Consider the following 9,981-nt stretch of genomic DNA (forward strand, 5'->3'; position numbering starts at 1 on the left):
GTATGAGTGTGTACATATTTGTGTGTGTGTGTGTGTGTGTGTGTGTGTGTGTGTGTGTGTAGGTTTGTCCTGTTCACAGAGCCAATGCATTGTGTAACCACTGGATACAGGGCAGCATGCTAGGATTTGCATGAACTGTTGATTCAGATGAGCAATATTTTAATCAAGCATTGCCACCAAAATTGTCGAATGTTAAAAAGAATAGACAAAGAGGCATACTAATAGAGAACTGCTTGCTTATTCAGAGAGCGCCATGAGGGAAGACTAGCATGTGGTTCCAACCTGACTGCGTTTTAAGGATGGGAGTCCTCGTCTGAAGGCTGTGCTAATGCCATAAAGCTCTGGAGGCCTGTGCAGAAAGCAATATGTGCAGTGAGTGGCGAGTTTTAAATGAACTTTCTTCCACTTTTAGGAAGTCTGGGCTTTTTATTTCATTGTTTGTGAGCCAAATCCAATATACACATATAGCCCACTGTTCAACATTTCAGATCTGCCTTCTAATGACCTTGACAAGCACAAACCTATTACTAATCCTGAAAATACCTTCATCATTTCCACTTGTTTTAAAAGTATGGTGTTTAAAAAAAAGAAAAAAAAAAAGAAAAAAAATATTTATTGGTTTTATCTTCTTGAAAAAATACATTGAAGGAAACAGTTGGAGCACTAACATGTTTGTGTAATGTATGTTTTAATCTGGTAACTTGGTCAGGTCATGGTAATGGTGTTGTACAAGAGCAACTGTATGTATAGCTTCAGTGTGAATGCTTTTAGATAAATGTTTGAAGACAGACGAATGTTGAAAACCCTTGTAGAAGTCACTGGTGACACTCCCGATACGCTAATTGTGTCCCGCGGTGGTCCGGACGGAGTGTTCAGGAGTGTAGAAACACTGTTAGACTTCTAGTTCCCTGCTTGTATTTACACTAAAAGGATACATTTGGGATGGGAGGGAAAAGAGCAACAAATGGATTTTTGCTTTGGATTCACTCTTGTCCCTAAACTGCCCAGTAAGCACTAACAGGCAACCTTGTAACCTTTTTGCTTTTATGTGTAAAGGGTTCTTGCCTTTTTCTTTACTTCTGTTTCTTAAGTGAATGTGAGTCTTTGATGTGTGTGCCACCTTCAAAAGAAAAAAAGAAGCCATTTAATGAGTTAAACCCACAGCTTTGAGAATTAACCTATGTGTACATATCTATTCGCTGGCATATATTGTAAGTTAAAAAAAAAAAAAAAAAAATCACTCAGGGCCTCTTGGTATATAAAAATAAAGGAGAACGGAAAAGGATGCCATCAAAAGGGTATATCTGAATTTAGCGTGATTGTTTTCCTCAGACCGCAAATGATTTAATGTAATCAATTATAATATTCTGTTTTGTCGGAAATAGTAGATAATACATCATTTAAAGACAGGCATGCAAGAAAAAAAAAGATCAGTCAATATGTTATTAATATTCACTGAAACGAGGCAATGTACACTGCAACTCATTACAAGTGTATTATTCAAACCTGTTTGACTTTTGTTATGTTACTCAAACCATATGTTTCACATAGCGGTTGTGATCCCATTTCTAAATGTGCCATGAGGCACACTATCCTACCTAACTCACTCCCAAATCTACTTCAGAGGTGTTTTGCATGACCTTAAAAAAAAAAAAGAAAAAAAAAAAGGGTAAAACAAGTGTGTTGTAGTGGAGGATATCTCAAAATCTGGTGGGGACCTATTTAATGGTGCACAATATGCATGCTTGTCAACCAGATCCCAACTGATTTTTAGCTCTAGTTGGCTTTGGGTTCTGGGGGTCTGGATCGTAACGCTCAGCTGATAACTGCCATGCATTGTACTGCACACATTTGTAATAGAACTGAATGACTACAAGATTTTATTGCGCTAACTTCATTTTATAGAGAAAAAAAAAAACTGGTCTTGAATCCAGAAATTCTTACATACATTGTGTTACTGTTCTTGCCCTAACGACTGAAAATGACATGCTCTGAAACTACTGTAGTTTATCAAAAGCCATAGTGAAAAGGTGCTAGATGTTCTGCTTTTAGGTATGAAAACTTCACTTGCGTGAATGCAATAGTTTGTCATGGATCCCATGTATTCTTAAAGCATGTTATATTAATACCCCTAAACAATGTCCGTGAAAATCAATATAGTTTAAGGGATTTAAAAAAATAAATAAAAAAAGACTAAAGTGTTGTCATACTTATTTCAGTGTAGTATTGTACCTGCATATCAGGCTCTTGCTCTCAGTGTATCAATATCTTAAAAATATATTGTTCACATATAGATACCTTCATGTTAATGTTAGCACTCTTATTTTGGAGTTAATATTTAACAATATCCAGATACCCTATTAAATAAAAAGAACCTCCCATTAAGGCCTAGGTAATGAGGTAACTTTTAATGACAACTGAGAATAGAGTCTTGTAGTCTTTCTGTTAAGAGTTATTGAATAATCTCACAGCTTGTGTGGTGCAAAAATGTGTTCCGATAAGCAGCTAAAATTTATTTAGGATTTGTGATTGATTGCTCCGTAGATGCCATTTATTGTTTACCAATGACTTTTGCTGTGGTGGGATAGTGGTTTACTGTTCTTACTCTCCCTGGCCTCTAGGGGTCCTTGCCTGAACACCAGACTACCCACCCGCCAACAGAGCCTGGGGCATGTGTTCTGTGTTAGGCAGATATTTTGCTTTGGTACTTGCACATTTACAGTTACCTCATTTTTTCCATGTTTGTATTTGGGGGTGGGGGGGGGGAGAAAACAACTAATATATATTATATATAGGAAATGGTTCTTATTAATGTTATAATTTTTTCATTCCATTGGAATCATATTGTTTGTAGCATTTAACATAACTAGTTACTGTATTATATATACATCTGTATACTGTTTGAAATTTTTAAGATTTGTACTTTTTTTAAATGAAAGTTGCTAGTTATGCTTTACCAAGTAGTGCAATCATATTTTTTTTTTAACTGTTGTGGCTGATTTGAAAGGGTTGTTCACTAATAAATGTATGACGTATACCAATATCACATTTGACTTACTTGACTCAAACTATTAAAGATTAAATATAAAAGGTTTCTTCGATATTTAGAATCATAGATAACATAATCTGTGACCTTATGTTTGTATAATAATAATATATGAGCTGAACAGCGAAGTGGCGCTGGGTCCGAGGGGTGCCTATGCTCTGCGAATAGAAGTAAACTGCTGACACAAGCTTCCACTCGTATCTCAAGCTATCACGAGAAATTCACACCACGACGACCCCCAAAAATGCCATGAAAAAGTCATGGTATAGTATGTCATGAAAATGTCATTAAAGTCATGGTATAGTATGTTGTCAACAATCAACGTTTCAATCAACAATGTCATAAAAAGTCATACTATACTATAATGTTTTTATGACGTTGTTGATCACATACTATACTATGACTTATGACATTGCTATGCCTTTGTTATGACATACTATACTATTCTAGACTTTTTTTATTGTCTATATATCCATGACGTTCCACTTCCGGGATTGGTCAGTTGCCGCCTCTGCAGGGTAAATTCAGACAGCTAGCTAGACTTTCTGTCGAATCTGAGTTTTCTGTTGCACGACTAAAACAACCTTTGAATGTACACACGTTCCACCAAGAGAAGTTCCTTCCCGAGGCTATTTTGCAGCGGGTCTCCGTCCGGTGCTTAGCGCCACCCAAGACGATTGGGATTGGTTTAAAGAAATGCCAATAAACCAGAGCACGTTTTTCTCCCATCCCGGAATGCTGTGTGGACTAGCCAGACCTTCCTCCGCAGCGCTGTGGAGGAAGGTCTGGCAATGCAAGACTAACTTTTTTATGGCATACTATATGACTTTTTATGACCATGTTAATGACATACTATAGTATAACTCTTTTATATGACCTTTTATGACAGTAGTATAGTATGCCATAAAAATGTCATAAAAAGTCATAGTATAGTATTTCATCAAAAAAAAGTTATAGTATGTCATGAAAGTCGTATGAAAGTCATACTACACATGACATTTTTATGACATTGTTGATCACATACAATATACTATGACTTTTTTTATATTACACAGCGCTGCGGAGGAGGCTAGTCCTCATAGCATTCCGGGATGGGAGAAAAACATGCTCTTGTTTATTGGCATTTCTTTAAACCAATCCCAATTGTCTTGGGCGACGCTAAGCACCTCATCAACAATGTCATAAAAAGTCATAGGATAGTATGTCATTCAAAAATGCCATGAAAAGTCATGGTATGGTTTGTCATTAACAATGTCATGAAAAGTCATAGTATAGTATGTTATAAAAATGTCCTAAAAAGTCATAGTATATTTTGTCATTGAAAATGTCATAAAAAATCATTGAGTAGTGTGTCAGAAAAAATGCCATAAAAAAGGTCATATCTCCTAAAATGGTCATGAAGTTATAGTATAGTATGTCATAAAAATGTCCTAAAAAGTCATAGTATCTATTTTTTCGATGTAATATGCTATGGCTTTTTGTTTGACATACTAAACTATGACTATTTTTGACTTTTTTTATCACTTTTTTGGAATTTTTTTTATCACTTTTTCGACATACTATCACTTTTTTGGACATATACTATGACTTTTTATACATTTTTGACTTACTATACTATGACTTTTTTATCACTTTTTCGACATACTATACTATGACTTTTTTATCACTTTTTTGAACATTTCTTAACAGATAGAGTAGGTCTAGACCACACTCTATAATTTACAAAGCCCCAACAATTCCAATAGTTCTATAATTGTTTTCGACATACTATGATATAAATTTTTCGACATACTATACATGACTTTTTGACATACTATACTATGACTTTTCAACATACTATACTATGACTTTTTTATCACTTTTTTCGACATACTATACTATGACTTTTTAATCCCTTTTTTCGACATACTATACTATGACTTTTTGCGATATACTATATTATGATTTCTTTATCACTTTTTCAACGTACTATACTGACTTTTAATACTTTTTCTCGACATACTATACTATGACTTTTTTCGACATATTATACTATGACTTTTTTATCACTTTTTTTTACCTACTATACTATGACTTTATAACTTTTTCAACATACTATATCATGACTTTTTGACATACTATACTATGAGTTTTTAATCACTTTTTTCAACATAATATGTAGATATGTATATGTATATAGAATATGACTTTATATTCTTTTTCGACAAACTATACTAAAACTTTTTTGACATACTATACTAATTTAATTTTTATCACTTTTTCGACATACTATACTTTGACTTTTTCGACATACTATACTATGACTTTTTTCAACATACTATACTATGACTTTTTTCAACATACTATACTGAGACTTTTTTATCACTTTTTTGACATACTATACTATAACTTAATACTTTTTTTCAACATACTATACTATGACTTTTTCATCACTTTTTTGACATACAATACTAAGACTTTTTTCCTCATACTATACTGTGACTTTTTTATGACTTTATTTCGACATACTAAAGACTGTTTATACTTTCTTTTGACATACTATACTATGAATTTATCACTTTTTCAACATACTATACTTTGACTTTTTCCGACATACTACGCTATGACTTTTTCATCACTTTTTTCGACATACTATACTATGACTTTTTTCGACACACTATACTATAACTTTTATCAACATACTATACTATGACTTTTTTTTATCATTTTTTCGACACACTATACTATGACTTTTATCAACCTGCTATACCATGACTTTTTCATCACTTTTTTGAACATGCTATAATATGACTTTCTATAATTGTTTTCGACAAACTATGATATAACTTTTTCGACATACTATACTTTGACTTTTTTTATCACTTTTTTCAACATACTATAAAATGACTTTTTCGACATACTATACTTTGACTTTTTTCAACATACTATACTGAGACTTTTTTCCTCATACTAAACTGTGACTTTTTTATCACTTTTTTCGACATACTAAAGACTGTTTATACTTTTTTTCGACATACTATACTATGACTTTTTATACTTTTTTTCGACATGCCATACTATGACTTTTTCCGACATACTATGCTATGACTTTTTATCACTTTTTTCAACATACTATACTGTGACTTTTATCAACGTACTATACCATGACTTTTTTATCACTTTTTTGACATACTATACTATAACTTTTTATACTTTTTTTTCAACATACTATACTATGACCTTTTTCAACATACTATACTGAGACTTTTTTCCTTATACTGTGACTTTTTTATGACTTTATCACTTTTTTGACATACTATACTATAACTTAATACTTTTTTTTAAACATACTATACTATGACTTTTTATCACTTTTTTGACATACAATACTATGACCTTTTTTCAACATACTATAATGAGACTTTTTTCCTCATACTATACTGTGACTTTTTTATGACTTTATTTCAACATACTAAAGACTGTTTATACTTTCTTTTGACATACAATACTATGAATTTATCACTTTTCGACATACTACACTTAGACTTTTTGTACTTTTTTTCAACATACTATAATATGACTTAATCACTTTTTCGACATACTATACTTTGACTTTTTCCGACATACTATGCTATGACTTTTTATCACTTTTTTTGATATACTATACTATGACTTTTTTCGACACACTATACTGTGACTTTTATCAACGCACTATACCATGACTTTTTTATCACTTTTTTGACATACTATACTATAATGTTTTATACTTTTTTTCAACATATTATACTAAAACTTTTTTCAACATACTAAACTATGACTTTTTTTATCACTTTTTTCAACATACTATACTATGACTTTTTTCGACACACTGTACTATGACTTTTATCAACGTACTATATTATGACTTTTTCATCACTTTTTCGAATACTATACTATGATTTTTTTTGATATTCTATGTTATGCCTTTTTCATCACTTTTTCGACATACTATACTATGATTTTTTTCGACACAATATACTGTGACTTTCTATACTTTTTTTCGACATACTATACTATGACTTTTTCAACATACTATGACTTTCTAATCACATTTTTCGACATACTATACTATGACTTTTTTCGACACAATATACTATTACTTTTATCAACTTACTATACCATGACTTTTTATCACTTTTTTGACATACTATACTATAACGTTTTATAATTTTTTTTCAACATACTATACCATGACTTTTTATCACTTTTTTCGACATATTATACAATGTCTTTTTTCGATATACTATATTATGACTTTTTCATCACTTTTTCAACATACTATACTATACTATGATTTTTTTCAATACAATATACTATGACTTTCTATAATTTTTTTCGGCCTACTATATCATGAATTTTTCAACACACTTTTTATCACTTTTTTCAACATACTATACTATAACTTTTTTATCACTTTGACATACAATACTATGACTTTTTTCAACATAATATACTATGACTTTTTTCAACATACTATACTGAGACTTTTTTCCTCATACTATACTGTGACTTTTTAATCACTTTTTTCAACATACTATACTATGATTTTTTTCGACACACTATACTATGACTTTTATCAACGTACTATATTATGACTTTTTCATCACTTTATCGACATACTATACTATGATTTTTTTTTTATATACTATATTATGACTTTTCATCACTTTTTCGACATACTATACTATGATTGTTTTCGACACAATATACTATGACTTTCTATAATTTTTTTCGACATACTATAATATGAATTTTTGACACACTATACTATGACTTTTCGGCACACTATACTATGACTTTTTTCAACATACTATACTATGACTTTTTTCAACATACTATACTGAGACTTTTTTTCTCATACTATACTGTGACTTTTTAATCACTTTTTTCAACATACTATACTATGACTTTTTTATGACTTTTTTTCAACATACTAAAGACTTTTTATAATTTTTTTCGACATACTATATTATGACTTTTTGTACTTTTTTTCAACACACTATACTATGACTTTATCACTTTTTCGACATACTACACTTTGACTTTTTCCGACATACTATTCTATGACTTTTTTATCACTTTTTTGACATACTATACTATAACGTTTTAAACTTTTTATCAACATGTATACTAAGACTTTTTTATCACTTTTTTCAACATACTATACTATGACTTTTTTCGACACACTGTACTATGACTTTTATCAACGTACTATATTATGACTTTTTCATCACTTTTTCGAATACTATACTATGATTTTTTTGATATTCTATATTATGACTTTATCATCAATTTTTCGACATACTATACTATGATTTTTTTCGACACAATATACTGACTTTCAATACTTTTTTTCGACATACTATACTATGACTTTCAATACTTTTTTTCGACATACTATACTATGACTTTTTATCACTTTTTTTTGACATACTATACTATGACTTTCTAATCACATTTTTCGACATACTATACTATGACTTTTATCAACGTACTATACCATGACTTTTTTATCACTTTTTTGACATACTATACTATAACGTTTTAAACTTTTTATCAACATGTATACTAAAACTTTTTTCGACATACTAAACTATGACTCTTTTATCACTTTTTTCAGCATACTATACTATGACTTTTTTCGACACACTGTACTATGACTTTTATCAACGTACTATATTATGACTTTTTCATCACTTTTTCGAATACTATACTATGATTTTTTTGATATTCTATATTATGACTTTTTCATCAATTTTTCGACATACTATACTATGATTTTTTTCGACACAATATACTATGACTTTCAATACTTTTTTTCGACATACTATACTATGACTTTCAATACTTTTTTTCGACATACTATACTATGACTTTTTTATAAATTGTTTTCAACATACTATACTATTTTTTCACTTTTTTTGACATACTATACTATGACTTTCTAATCACATTTTTCGACATACTATACTATGACTTTTTTCGACACACTATACTATTACTTTTATCAACTTACTATACCATGACTTTTTATCACTTTTTTGACATACTATACAATAACTTTTTATAATTTTTTTTCAACATACTATACCATGACTTTTTCTCACTTTTTTCGACATACTATACAATGTCTTTTTTTGATATACTATATTATGACTTTTTCATCACTTTTTCGACATACTATAAGATACTATGATTTTTTTCAATACAATATACTATGACTTTCTATAATTTTTTTCGACCTACTATATTATGAATTTTTCAACACACTATACTATGACTTTTCGACATACTATACTAAGACTTTTTTATCACTTTTTTTCAACCCACTATACTATGACTTTTTCAACATACTATACTATGACTTTATCACTTTTTTCAACTTACTATACTAAGACTTTTTTATCACTTTTTTTCAACCTACTATACTATGACGTTTTCGACATTCTATACCATGATTTTGTATCACTTTTTTCGACACAATAAACTATGACTTTTAATACTTTTTTTCAACATACTGTACTATGACTTTATATACTTTTTTTCGACATACTATACTATGACTTTATCACTTTTTCGACATACTATACTTGGACTTTTTTCGACATACTATGCTATAACTTTTTCGACATACTATACTATAAATTTCTATTCTTTTTTTAATCACTCTTTTCGACACAATAAACTATGACTTTTAATACTTTTTTTCAACATACTGTACTATGACTTTATATACTTTTTTTCGACATACTATACTATGACTATCACTTTTTCGACATACTATACTTGGACTTTTTTCGACATACTATGCTATAACTTTTTCGACATACTATACTATAAATTTTTATTCTTTTTTTAATCACTCTTTTCAACATACTATACCATGACTTTTTATCACTTTTTTCGACATACTATAC

At 30.0% G+C, this 9,981-nt stretch overlaps 1 protein-coding gene across 3 annotated transcripts in view; it reads left to right on the plus strand.

Moving 5' to 3' along the window:
- rnf44 (ring finger protein 44) overlaps positions 1-3,043 on the plus strand; it is a 17,023-nt gene extending 13,980 nt beyond the window's left edge. For all 3 annotated transcript variants that reach the window (XM_031319530.2, XM_031319529.2, XM_031319531.2), the window contains exon 11: positions 1-3,043. This exon is cut by the window's left edge and continues 936 nt beyond it. The gene's annotated coding sequence lies outside the window, so the exon portion shown is untranslated.
- Positions 3,044-9,981: the final 6,938 nt, after the last annotated feature.

Source organism: Sander lucioperca, chromosome 1, assembly GCF_008315115.2.
Source record: "Sander lucioperca isolate FBNREF2018 chromosome 1, SLUC_FBN_1.2, whole genome shotgun sequence".
NCBI classification, from domain to species: Eukaryota; Metazoa; Chordata; class Actinopteri; order Perciformes; family Percidae; genus Sander; species Sander lucioperca.